General features: G+C 35.9%; 1 protein-coding gene across 2 annotated transcripts in view; it reads left to right on the top strand.

The window, feature by feature from the left end:
• Positions 1-14171, top strand: part of ATF6 (activating transcription factor 6) — a 220208-nt gene that overhangs the window by 147952 nt on the left and 58085 nt on the right. The window lies entirely within an intron of this gene.

Here is a 14171-nt window from a genome sequence, read left to right as displayed (position 1 = left end):
TTTAAGTTTTATTTGCTAATAAATATAAAGACAAAGCATTCTGGTTAAAAATTATTTCATAAGTTTTAAACAATTTGAAAAGTACAGTGAGCTCAACCATCACTGTCTTATTCCTCTACTTTTTTAATATCAGTGAACATTTTTTTCTGCTTTTCTGCATTTTATGCTGTGAGACAAGCTCAAAATTTTTGAACCCATTATCAAAATTATTGAACCCATTATCTATATATTTCATAGCTTACTCCAGTACTTCTGGAGCTGAAGAAATTTGACAGACTAATATGCTTGCTATTCTGTAGAGGAGTAATGAAAAGGCCATTTTTATGAGTTTCATGAGCTGAGGGTTAATATTTTCAATAAGAAACCAACAAGTTGAATATAATCTTTTGCATTTAAATTCCACATTATTGCACTGTATTATAAGAAGTCCTAAAGACCACATAGTTCATATGGTAGGAAGTATTAAATGTTACTTAAGAATCTAATTTCTGTTTATACTTTTAGAAAGAATTAAGAGTAATGGCAACAAATGAAGTCAGAATAGCTTGATTAAAGGAAGCAAATAATTGTAGTTTATTAAAAGAATATCTCCTTAATCTTTTAGTATGTGCTAATTCTTTGCTTTTCAAGTACATAAATTTATGTATTACCTGAGACATGCTCATTCTATAAAACTTTTGTGTAAAACTAATGAACTTTAGCCCCATAAGAAAATTTGAAAATTAAAAATGACATTTGAAAAATGAAAACTTTGATAATTCCCATAGCAAAGGCTATAAGAATTATTGTAGTCAGAAAGAAGTATTAAATAAATATAAAATATTTCTTTTAGCTCTTCCATTCCTACCTCAGAAATTATTTAAATTTATTCAGAAAGGTTTAATATAAAAGTTCTGCCTAGAAAATAAATGTGAGACTTTTAGTATTACTTCACAGTAGTACTATTCTAAATATATGTTTATACAAGAGGCAGATTGGTGTTCCTTTTAATGAACTAATGGTAGGATATAGTTATTCCTTTAATTATTTAGTCTCATTGAAACTTAATTAATTTCTAAACTAATTAGATTTACTCTGAAATTAGTTCTGAAATATTTAGCTACACTGTCAGATTAATGGCTAATTTTTTTAATTTAATTTTTATTTTATTTTGGAGTATAGGTGAGATACAATGTTGTGTTAGTTTCAGGTGTACAGCAAAGTGATTCAGTTATACATATACAGATATCCACTCTTTTTCAGATTCTTTTCCCATATAGGTTATTACAGAATATTGAGTAGAGTTCCCTCTGCCATACAGTAGGTCATTGCTGATTATTTATTGTATATATAGTAGTGTGTATATGTTAATCCCAAACTTGATCTCTTCTCAATAATTTAAAGAAGCAGTATTATTTCATTAAACCATCAAATTGTACCTGCCCATTGATTAACGTATCCTGAGGATTTACTGATATGTTATTTTGTTCAAGTGTATATGAAACTCTGTACATGTTCTTGGGCTCACCATTAGTATTAATGCATTCACTAACTTACATTTGGCAATACTTTTGCTGTATAACCTTAGTAACATTGTTATGATGTTTTAGTATAAAATTACAGTAGAGAGACCACTGTGTCAATCACCCAAACATTATTCTGTCCTGTTAACCAACAAACATTATTCTTAACTGTCATAGAACTGATTTTCCTGTTTGCCATACATATGAAGTATTTGAATGTATTTATGTGAAGTAATTTTTAAAGCCAGTTACTCTTGAATGACCAAGCATAGTCTTCAGTCCCAACATTCCTCCCTACCCCCACCCCCAGTAAACTTAAGAAATCCATCAATTGGATTTCTGTTCATAGTTTTGGCAATACTAATGTGCGTAGCAGACAGCAGCTATTTTTTAGATTTTGAACTTACTCTTGGATCATAAGTAAATAAATAAATAAATAGCTAAGGTATATACTCACCTGAAGTTTGGTGGCTTAAAACCACTATACTATAATTTTAACCTACTATTTTATATTGGAGTGATTTTATTTTCTAGAAAAGTTTTGTATTCTGAAAGTTGTCATCTAGTTGTACTTTGATCATTCTTTGACTGCCCACAATATAGCCACACATTTATTTCCTCTTTGTGAGCAAAGAAAATCATTTAACAATTCTCAATTCTTTTCATGAACAAGATATATCCTAGGAGCTGTGGAAATAATAGATTCAAAGATTTATAGGACTGTTTCCACTACTCATGACTTAAAACATACAAGAATAATTCCTAACATAAGATTGCCTATACCTATTTTGACATTAGCATTTTAGTATGTGACTGTGTTAGAATTGTTCATGCAAATGCATTTTAGGATCCTATTGATAATATTGAAATAATTATACTCATCTTTATTTACAGTCATCCCTAGTTCTGTCTTTCATATAATTATCTATCATTCATATAGGTTAGAGGCTATAAAGATTGATGAAAAATTTTTTTCCCTGTGTATTTAACATCCTGATATTATATGATTCAGAGTTATGTTACAGGTAGCATATGCTTCCTGATCACACACCAAAGAAAGATGAGAAGTACACAAGGGAAAGAGGGGAAGTTTTATGTTATAGACAAATACGACGTGTTAGATAATTATGTTGGTTAAGTTGCTGATGGATATTGATTTCCTTTTATTTAGGGACTTCCCAGAAACCTATCTAGGTAGTGGGCAGAATCCAGCACCCTTAGCAATTTGATAAATTGCCTTTCATGAGTGAATTGTATTTTCTACTTTGGAGGTCTCACCGTCATTTTTCTTGGTGATTTCAGAAACATTTATTTTGATGCGGTGATTGTTGGTAGATTTGAATAAAATTGTTATCGACAGAGCTTGGTTTAAGTTCCAGCTAGGCCTCAATTTTTTCAAATGAGGGCATGGGCTGCATGATCTCTGAGGTCTCGTCCTGCCCTATGGCTCTGTGATTTTGCTAATAAAATTTCTGTCATATTTTGGTTGACTTTTTGAATGTAATAGCAGACTTTTAAGAAAATCTCCTACATGAGACTTGAGACATGAGATTTGTGGGTCAGGAGAGAGATGATCATAAAGCCTTCAAAGAAAAAGAAAATGTATGAGCTCAGTCATGTAAGGTGGAAAGGTAATCCCAGCACAGAATAATAAAGATCAAGGGCAATACAGACACAAGAACCCTCACTGCTAAGTTAAGTATACCTGAAAGAATGTGGTGGGAAAGAAAGGAAATAAAGGAAATCTTTTGAGTTTATTAGATTTCAGGGAGTACTGTACAAGATAAGGTTGGAGAAGGAAATTGGGACCAGATTTTCAGTTTATTGTCTATCACCTTCTTAGTTAAATATGTATTCTATATTTATATGCTTTTTGAATGTCCCATATATAGCAGAAGTTGGGAAATAGAAAAACTTCAGGAAAAACTTAGATTGCTTTGGATTTTTTTTTTTTTTTAACATTTTAGAAAGCAGCAGTTTGGTATGTTTGCTTAATAATTGTGAGTATGTTGAAACAAAGAAAAGGGTCAGATTAGTCAACTGAATGTCTTTTCCTGCCTTTATTATTTGGTATTCACTTCCTAAACACTTTCCTTGGTGGTTTTTTAAAAATAGTACCTATTTGTTTTCCTAATTGTTAGGCTTCTATTTTCCTTTTTAGTTTATTGCTCCTCTTTATAATTGCCTGATACTTCAGTCAGGCATTTCAGATTGTCATTCAACACATCTTTTGAGTTCTGTGTTGGTAGATGATTTTTTACAATCTTTGAATGTCAGAGCTCACAACCATTTGATAGATCTAAAGAGCATATCTATAACCATATTTCCTAATAAAATATTTACTTATTGGGAGTAAAGATTCAAAACTGAGAGAAAAAAATCCCCCTGACCCCACCCAAAAAACCCTTCTAGAATAAGGAACATTATCTTTGTATAGTATCTTGCCTAAGGTCTCCCATCTATTCAGAGTCTGATTATGAGGAACACTCTTTTGTGTGACCTGGCATTCCAGGGAAGGGCTCAGCACATCTTATTTCCTCTAGTGCTTCACCATTAATTACTCATATCAGCACTTGTGAAGGTCTCGCACTGGAGAGTGAACTCCAGCTTAGGTTCTTGTTCCATTGTTTTGAGTGTTTCCATAGGTAAGTGTCGGGCAGTATCTTAGAATGATGGCTTCTGTTTCTTAGAGGCATCTGTTTAACAGCTGAACTCTGATGAGGAGAGTAAGTGATTTCCAATAAGTGTGATCTCCTCCAGTTGTATTCCTCATTTTACTGTTTCTGATGAGGAAGATATTGTCTATTTTGGTGCCCTAAGCTTTCTCCTTTCTCTATTTTATGCATGTGTGTTTTGCTTTGCTTTGTTTTTGCCATCTTTAAAACTAATGAAGTTTGTAAAGAAACATTATAGCATCTCTAGACATATAAGTCTCTTAAAATAAGTATACTTCATATTCTATTGACTTGACTCCCTGTAACAATAAGAAAAAAGATTCACCCATTCACTTATTCACTTTTTTTTAAGTTTTAATGAGTTTCTATTATTTGCCCAATTTACTCTAGTGCTGTGGGGACAGAAATTCCAAACTTCTTATCTCTTCTAAGTCATCTTTGTAGTGACCAGCCCTAAATTCCTTTTATTCCTAGTAGTGTATCTCATCATATTAAGAATACAGATCAGGAATAATATTTGTTTTGGTGGAATTTAAGATGTCTTGGGAAAAGAGTGCATTTAATTGTTGGAAAGAGATTAAGATTAAAAAGATTTTCTAAGGATATGAGTGAATAATAACCATGATGATAGAATAACCACAAACTGACCAGAGCAATTTAATCTATTAAATCAGCAGTTTTCTATTAAATCATGTCTGGGATGTTAGAAAATGATAATCTGAAATGAAATGGTCATTAATTGCAAGAATACAGTTTCTTATAAAATGCTTTTACTAAAGATTTCTCACTGTTTCACTGTAAATGAAATCTAACCATTTAAGCGCATTTTGTCTATAAGTGAATCTTTTTGTTTCAATGTAAATAAAGTAGTTGTTATAGCATGAAAGTCATTTGCTTACAAGATATGAAACAATTTTGAGTGAGAGAATTTTTTTCACTGAAACAACATCATTCATGTTAAAATATTTATTGAGTACCTTTAGTCTGAGATGCTGGGAATTGAGAGATGTTTTCTCTTTAAAGCAGTGATTCATCATCCTTTTTTGATCATGGACCTCTTCCCTCTCTCAAGAAAAATGTATTTACATATTTAAGTAGAAAGTCTCATAACTTAAGGAAGCCCATGGAGCCCACCATTATGAATCTTACCCTGAAGGAACGCAGCCCAGTAGAAGCAGACATATGAACACAAACTATAATATGTTAAGCGATTTAGTAGGGGGGGATTGTGGAAACACAAATGAGGGGCAGTTAATTTTGCCTAGGCCTAGGTGGTAGAGAATGGAAACACAAAAAGAAGTGGGTGGGTAGGATTGGTCCCAGAAGGTTGAGAATGGAGTTGATACTTTAATTATACCTTAACAGTTGACTAAAAATCAAAACAGTGACAAAACCAAATGCTGGAAAGGATATGGAGAAATTGGATCACTCATACACTGCTGATGGGAATGTAAGATAATATAGCCACTCTGCATTAGATATGAGACCAAAAACACAAGTAAGAAAATTTTACAAAATAAATTTGACTTCTTCAAAAGTAAAAACTTTTATGCTTCAAAGGACACTATTAAGAAAGAGAAAAGAGAACTCACAGAATAAGAGAAACTATTTGCAAATCATATATCTTATAAGGGACTTGTATCCAGAATACATAAAGAAATCTTACAACTCAACAATAAAAAGACAACTCAATTTTAAAATGGGCAAGGGATTTGAGTAGACATTTCTCCGAAGAAGATATACAAAAAGGCTAATAACACACAAAAATATTCAATGTCATTTAGCCATTAGTAGAAATTAAAACTAAGAAGTGTTTAAAATATTTATTTAATGATTCACTTGAAAATAACAATAATGAAACAATTGTATTTTAAAATAGATAACATTTTTAATGAAAAATAATTATATACTAAAGAGGAAAAATTTTTTTTACTGAGAAGAGTGGCATTGTTTTACAGTTCTGCAAATGTCTAATCTGATTTAATAAAGTAGCAGGATTCTCATGTATTTCTGCATTCAATATGTTGCAGTATGTTGTTTTGGTTGAAATATATGAAGAAAATACAGTTATGTAATTGGAAAAGGGAGGAGTATTTTAATACTCTTTTTAGATAATTGTGGGTTATTTTTTTGATACAGCATCAAAGCTCAACAAGTGATCATTTCTTAAAAGATTAGTTCAAGATGGAATCTGACATCATATCAATGTAACTTGTATACTCTGTAACATTAAAAGCCATCGATCTGTCTTATACTTTGAATGGAACTTTTACCTATGGATGATTTTGTAATATCATCCACCGGTCATTTGGAAAATATTCACTGAACTATCCATATCTTCCAGATATTAACATATTTCATTATACAATATTTTAAAAATCACATTCATTAATATCACTACTAATCACATCAAGAAAGTTATGCTCATGGTGGTGGATACTATGTTTCCAAAATTCTGAGTTTTGCTTGACAGCTCAAATTTTATCATTTGCAATACATATTGTCGACTGTTTTCTTTGAAGTGACATGCTTGCTTCTCTTACTTTCACGAAAACGTCTGATGAATACCCAAGCCTGAGTAACAGTAGTTTGTCAGTCACTATTTCAAGTTAAAGTGTGTAGTTCACGGGACTTCCCTGGTGGTCCAGTGGTTAAGACTCCGTGCTCCCAGGGCAGAGTTCGATCCCTGGTCAGGGAACTAGATCCCCTGTGCCGCAACTAAAAGAACCCGCATGCTGCAACCAAAAAAAAAAAAAAAGATCCCGCGTGCCACAACAAAGACCTGGTGCAGCCAAATAAATAAATATTAAAAAAAATAATAAAGTGTGTAGTTCAGCTGGCAACTTAGTCACTTAAGTTTTTTTTTCCCATCACAGAGAGTATTAATAATTTTTACTGCTTTGACAAGGATATTCTTTTTTTTTTTTTTTTTTTTTTTTTTTCCGGTACGCGGGCCTCTCACTGTTGTGGCCTCTCCTGTTGCGGAGCACAGGCTCCGCACGGCGCAGGCTCAGTAGCCATGGCTCACAGGCCCAGCCGCTCCGCAGCATGTGGGATCTTCCCGGACCGGGGCACGAACCCGTGTCCCCTGCGTCGGCAGGCGGACTCTCAACCACTGCGCCACCAGGGAAGCCCGACAAGGATATTCTTAATTGGAATTGGCTTTTAAAGTTTTTATATTCATCTATTTATTCATTCATTGATTCATTTTTACTATGAGTATGTGGCAGTGAAGAATACATGATTACTATTATAGTTTGGTGCTACCACCTAGATTCATGCCAAGGCCAAGCAGTTTTACCTTGCATTTTCACCATTGGTTCAGATTTCAACAGAGTGAAAAAAGGCAAATAATGTCTTATTATTATTATGAAAATAGTTTGACCTTACAGACCTGCTGAAAGGGTCTTAGGGGCCCTTACCTCCTGGAGGCAGAGAGCTAGTTAAAAAGCTATTATTAAAACTCTCCTGTAGCTAACTTATTTATATTATAAACCATTTTTGGATATCTATCATGTGAAAGACTGTAATAGATCCTGGGGATTCACCAATGAACAAAACAGATAAAAATGCCAGCTGTTGTAGAGCTTGCTTATAAAGGATAAAGACAGTAAATGTTAGGGAGAAAAGTAAAGCAGAGAAGGGAAAGGATGTGAGTGCTTTTGGTGAGGATGTGTTATTCAATTTAACCAGGGTAGCCAAGAAAGGCCTGACTGAGAAGTTGACATTTGAGTGAAGATTTGAAGGGGGTGAAGGTACATGCCATGCACATACTTTAGGAGAGGCTATTCCAGGGGGAACAGCAAGTGCAAAGGCCCTGAGGCAAGAACATTTGCATTTGTGAGGAACAAGGAAGGAGGCTGTTGCAGCTGGAGCATAATTAAGAAAAGAACTATAGAAGATGATGTCAGAGAAGTAATTAGGTGGGTCATAACATATACATCTCTAAAGGCCATTGAGGTTATTTTAATTTTACTGTGAGATTGGAAGTCATTGGAGCATTTTGATGTACATTTTAACAGGATCATTCTGGTTGCTGTGATGAGAATAGACTTTAAGGAGGGAAGAGCAGAAGTGGGCAGACCATTTAGGAGGCTATTGTAATTATACAGACAATGGATGAAGATGGCTTGGACTGATGGTTAGATTCTGGATATACTTAGAAGGTAGAATCAGTAGGTTTTGCTGATGGATTGGATGTGGAGTATGAGAAGCATACTACAATATTTTTGACCTGAGCACCCTAGAAGAATGGCCTTACCACTCAGTGGGAAACACTACGGGAGAAGTACATTTGAGAGGTCTACCAGGAGCTTAATTAGTTTTGGATATCTTAACCATGAGATGTCCAAGGGGATGTTTTGAGTAGGCGGTTGTATATAGGAGTCAAGGCCAAGGGAGTGAGATGGACTAGAAATGTAAACTTGGGAGTCATCAGTATATAAATAATATTTAAAACCCTGTGACTAAATGAGATTACCAAGGAGTGAGTAGAGGTATACGAGAGGAGCTAATGCAGACTTACGCTTGGGAATGAGGGGCATATTTAGTGTTGAGAGTAAGAAAAATGGAGGAGTCCAAGATGATTTTACGTTTCTATTTGGATAACTAGATAGAAATAGATGAGTTAACTAAAATAGGAAACACAGGGGGAAGATAAATTGTAGTTTAAATACCCTGTTAACGAATATTTCAGTGGAGATGTTTAGTGAACAGTTGTAAATATGGGTCTTCAGTTACGTTTTGAGAGGTTTGAGCCAGACATATACTTCAAGTCATGGGACTAGATGAGAATGCCAGGTGACAATATGGATTGAAAAAAGATTCATCTGGGGGGCTTCCCTGGTGGCACAGTGGTTAAGAATCTGCCTGCCAATGCAGGGGACACGGGTTCGAGCCCTGGTCCGGGAAGATCCCACAGGCCGCATAGCAGCTAAGCCCGTGCACCACAGCTACTGAGCCTGTGCTCTAGAGCCCGCGAGCCGCAACTACTGAAGCCTGCGCGCCTAGAGCCTATGCTCCGCAACAAGAGAAGCCACTGCAATCAGAAGCCCATGCACCACAATAAAGAGTAGCCCCTGCTCGCCGCAACTAAAGAAAAGAAAGCCCGCACACAGCAATGAAGACCCAGTGCAGCCAAAAATAAATAATTTTTTTTAAAAATTAAAAAAAGAAAAAAGATTCATCTGTAAGAAACACGAGTAATTAATGTGGGATGTGGTGTAAGAGAAGGCAACAACAACAAAAACATTGGAGGGGAATGAGAACTAAGAGATTTTGACAAGGGAAAGTTGCATGTCAAATGCTGCAGAGAAAAATCTAGGGTGAGGACTGGATAAAAGCAAGTGGCTTTGTCAATTAGAATATAATGTTTATGAGGCTGGTTACGGTAGAATGGTAGTGACAGAGTCAATTTTCGTTACTTTGGGCATCAAATGGGAAATGAGGTCCATTGATTTATGACTCATTCTATTGTATTTTATCTACCTAAAATAATGCCATGATTAATCTAATTAAAATTAATAATTAGGTCAGACATTAACTGGCAGTATCAAATATGTCAGAAATGAAATTACAGTTCTGTGCTAGTAATGTTTCTTGGTTGTAAACAACAGAAACCTACTGTAACTTAAAGCAGAAACTGCAGACATTAAGCAGAAAAGGAATTTATTGGAAGGCTATTTGTTAGTTCACAGACTCCATGGAAGGCTGGAGAATTCAGCTTGAAACGTGGTGGGAACCAAAGGAGGCCACACAGCAAAGAACACAGCCATTGTCTCAGCTCAAGAAGTTGGGTTAGGACCACCAACCACTTAACAGCCCGCAGCTTGCTAGTACTGCTGCCAGTGGCAGACTCTCTTCACAGCTGTGAATAATCTGTATCTCTCTGAGTCTTTATTCACTAATGCCCAAGTCTTTGAACTTAAAAGGAGTATGTGACTGGCCAAGCTTAGGTCATATGTCCATGCTCTAGTTTCCAGAGAGCTGGGAGAGAGGCTGTGTCTCATTGCTCCAGGCTTCTGTAGTTGGAGATATTTCCCTCACAAAAACGCACTCAGTGGTGATACCAACAAATAGAAAAGCTATTGGAATGCTGGATAGCCAAACCAACAGCTAGTACTATAAAAACTAAGTACAAAATCTTAAAGATTAGGGAAACTAATTTGAAATTCACATGACCAAAATGAAAATTATTTAATAAGCTCAGGAATGTAATCCATGGCTCGCCTTACCAATATTAAATATCAAGAGTATCAAATTAAAAACTTGGCTTTGATCTCTCCTGCTTTGTACCTTATAGTATAGGCCCTTCAATGTCCTCTCTCCCAAATCTCTGGGCCCCTATAACCTACACTGGGATTCACGATGGCAGCCTGGTCAAACTAAATGGAGGCAACACTACTGAATCTACTAGTAGGAGCACATTTCTGGGGATGAGATTAGTCTCAGCTAGACCTGGATGGATATTAGGCGTAGCTGTGACCCTTTGGAGGGGAAAGAGAAAAATACCACTATGCAGAAGAGCAAATTGGGTTGAGGCTAGGGGAAAAGTGCTTTGGGCCACAGCAGAAGCTGAGTGGCCAGGCCAGGGATTGGGTGGGGTAGGAGACATTATCGGTGGAGGGAAGAAGAGAAAGGCATGTGTTGCACAGATAGTGGCTGCCCAAATTCTTCAAGTAACTAGGCCTGTGACCTTTTTTTTTTTTTTTTTTTTGGTACTGGGATTTAACTTGATTTTTAAAGGTGCTTCCCTGCCAGAAGACCATTATGAAGTCTCCCCACAGAGGAAAAGACCCTTTATCTGTGTAATTCAAATAAAACTAGACTTTTTTGCACTTTTAAGTGCACTTGCACTTTTAAAAGACTAATTTTGGCATAGTGACACATCCAAAAGAAATACAAATCCCAAACTTCCAAAACTTGATAAGTAATGTAGCTCTTTAATGGAGTCTACTGAAGCTACTTTAAAGGGAATATTAAACAACAGCAAAATGTCCCCATTGCCCCCCCACCCCCCACACACACAGAGTCACTGCCCCAGTCTCTCTTCTGTCACACAAAGGCCGCAGCTCAAATTATAAAAGTGCTTTCATTCCTAGGCTCAGGAGTTTGGATCAGTTTGTAAGTGCCTGTCACCCTCAGTTTCCTTTATTCAGCAGTGGAACGGTGGCTCTCCACTACGAGGTGGAAAGGAATAAACCCAAACAGCAGTGTCAGTGCCCATGCTCATGTTACCTGTTGCACTTCCTCAGGGACTTCTCTGACCTCAAACTTTTGAATCCTTTGTTTAAAAAAGAATTACCAAACACTTCTAATAGTGCTTTCTATGTGCCAAGTCACTACTCCAAGTGCTTTAAAGTATTAACTTGTTTAATCTTTATGAACAATCCATGCAATAGGTATTGTTACTGTCCCCATTTTACTGATTAGAAAACGGAGGCACAGAGAGATTAAGGAACTTGGTTTAGATCCTACAGCTAGAGATTAAGTGGTAGAGGCAGAATTCAAACCCAGGCAGTACAGGTCCAGAGTCCATGCTCATTATCTCTATCTGTGTCATGCTGGCCAGTGCTTGTAAATCAGCATCCTGGAATGGTTTGCATTAGAATCACCAGGGATACTTGTTAAAAATGCAATATTTTGGCCCACCTCAGACTTACCATGCCAGATTTTTTTTTTTTTTTTTTTAGAGAGTAGAGTACCTGGGTATTTATATTGCAAAGTCCTGCAGGTGATTTCTGTATCCTTTGTTAAGAACTTCTGTTTCAAAAGGACTTAGTACTGTCACCATGTTCATTTCTGATCCTGGCTTCCTTTGAGCATAAGATTAAATGCTTTCAGAGGGATACCTTATTATTGCAGAACTTAAAATTTATACTATTGTACCATAGTTGTCTTTTTAAACCATTTCTACCTGAAATTTAGTTGAAATCCTTTCTTAGAACAATATTTGACCAATGAAAACAAAATTTTCACTCATTTTCCACAAATGCATTTAAATGCAAAAATTCACTTGGAAACTGAGAACATGCTGTTCCATTTATGATGAGAATGAAGAGAACTGTAATAGGTTCTAGAAAGTATACCCTATGTGATATGAAAAGAGAGCTCTGAATTATGGAACAGGTCTATATAGTATCATACCTCCATCCTTAGTAAGGATTGCAGCTGGCAATAAAGCTCAGCTTCTAGTGTGAGCAAGTGTTCAGTCTGGCTATTTTGCTAACCTGAGATCTCAAGAGAAATTTTGTCCGCTAAGGTAGATAAATCAGATTATGGACTAATATTTTAAGGGCATTAAAAGAAATTTAAAATACATACTTTTTTTTTCCCACTTTGTAGTTTGTCTTGTCAAGTCCAATCTTTCCTAAAATGTTCTTTATGGATATTTTACGGTCCTCCCTATTTCTTTGTGTGAAACCAAGATCAGAACTGCTTTGGAAAGAAAAGGATCAAGATCTGTAGTGAAGACTGGGGAAATATCCAGACACTGAGAATCAGGCAAGGAGAGATACCTTTAGAAATATAAATTAAGTAGGACCCCTCTCCCTCTACCTCTAGAAGGTTGTAGAATCACTGATATGAAGGAATCAGCTAGAATAATATCTCCCCGTGTTCCCGTCCCCTGCTTACACACCTAGGGCATTTGAGACTACTCTTGTACAACTTTACCCCATTCCTAGAGCCTCTGCCTAGAACTTTAAAAAATCATTTTTGGGGGGCCTCAACATTTTCCCCATTTTTTCCAACAAAAAGTAAAGTAATTCTCTTTGATATCAATATCTAACTTTTTCCTTGAAGTGTTTCCTAATTAATCTCTTTTTTCAGAAAACTTGTTGGCTCAGTTTGCTATAGCCTCAGACCCTCCCTCTGTCCCTTCCCCATGCTTTGCTTTGGTAGCATATCTGTAGGATGCAATTTAATTCTCAGGAAATTCACTTCCTGCCAGTAGTCCTGAGTAGTCAGTTTTTAAAATGAAACATCTTATAAACATTATGTCTGACAAACTCTCATATGGTTAAACTCTATGCATTTAGTGTTTGATCTTTTTCCTTAATAAGACATTTTTCGGATTGCCCCACTCTTGGCACTCAACAAATAATGATTGATAACAAGTTTCAGGAATCCTAATGTATTTTTCCTAAATCACACACGGTCCAACCTTTGAAGAAGCCCTGTATTATAGCTGACAAAGTTTTGAAATTTGATGAGCTCAAATTATTGAATGAAGTAATAGGAAGTATAGAGTCAAAAACTTCCTAGCCCTCTACCTGTCCAAAGCACGTAACCAACATTTTGTCTAAGAGCTTTCTTCAGGGAAAACAATCCTACCCAGGTTTATAAACACTTTCCCTGAAACTCTCATCAAGAGAGAAGAGTGATTTGGAGGCTACTGTCTTATTCTTGGGAAAGTTTATAAGGACTTGTTTTGACCATGAACCTCAAAATTAATTCTGGGTTTGAAAAAGAGACATATATAACTGTTAGGTTGAACCTTATTAAATTACTGAGATTTTTTTGATATATAAAAATATGCATTTATGTAAACATTATTTCTCAACTTAATGCAGTTTATAACATTTAAAAATCAGTATTTAATTGTAAATGATTTGTCCTTCATGCCAGCAATACAAAGTGTTGCATTAGTACCACCGAAACCAAAGGAATTGGCGAGTCCAGTACATCTTTTCTCAGTTTTCCATTCCTGTGTCTTGAGTGGAACATAATTGAGATCAAATTGTGGTTCTGTACAGTCTAGGTTTAAAGTAGGTGTCAGTTTTCGATAATAACAAGCCAGGGTGGTGAAAGCTGCCTCAACACCCCGGCAGCCCCCAGGAGGTGTCTGGTGGCTCCCATGGTAGAGGAAACAGCAAGGGCATGTGCATGGTCTTTGAAAAGATGTTTGATGGCTTTGTTTTCAGCAGCATCTCCCAATAGTGTGGAAGTAGCATGTGCATTGATATAGGGTATCTCTTCAGGTTGTACACCTGCA

This window comes from Monodon monoceros, unplaced genomic scaffold (assembly GCF_005190385.1).
Source record: "Monodon monoceros isolate NGI ecotype Baffin Bay Population unplaced genomic scaffold, NGI_Narwhal_1 Super_Scaffold_18, whole genome shotgun sequence".
In the NCBI taxonomy this organism is placed as follows: Eukaryota; Metazoa; Chordata; class Mammalia; order Artiodactyla; family Monodontidae; genus Monodon; species Monodon monoceros.
The sequence above is the reverse complement of the archived record's forward strand: the minus strand, read 5'-3'. Positions and strand labels throughout refer to the sequence as shown.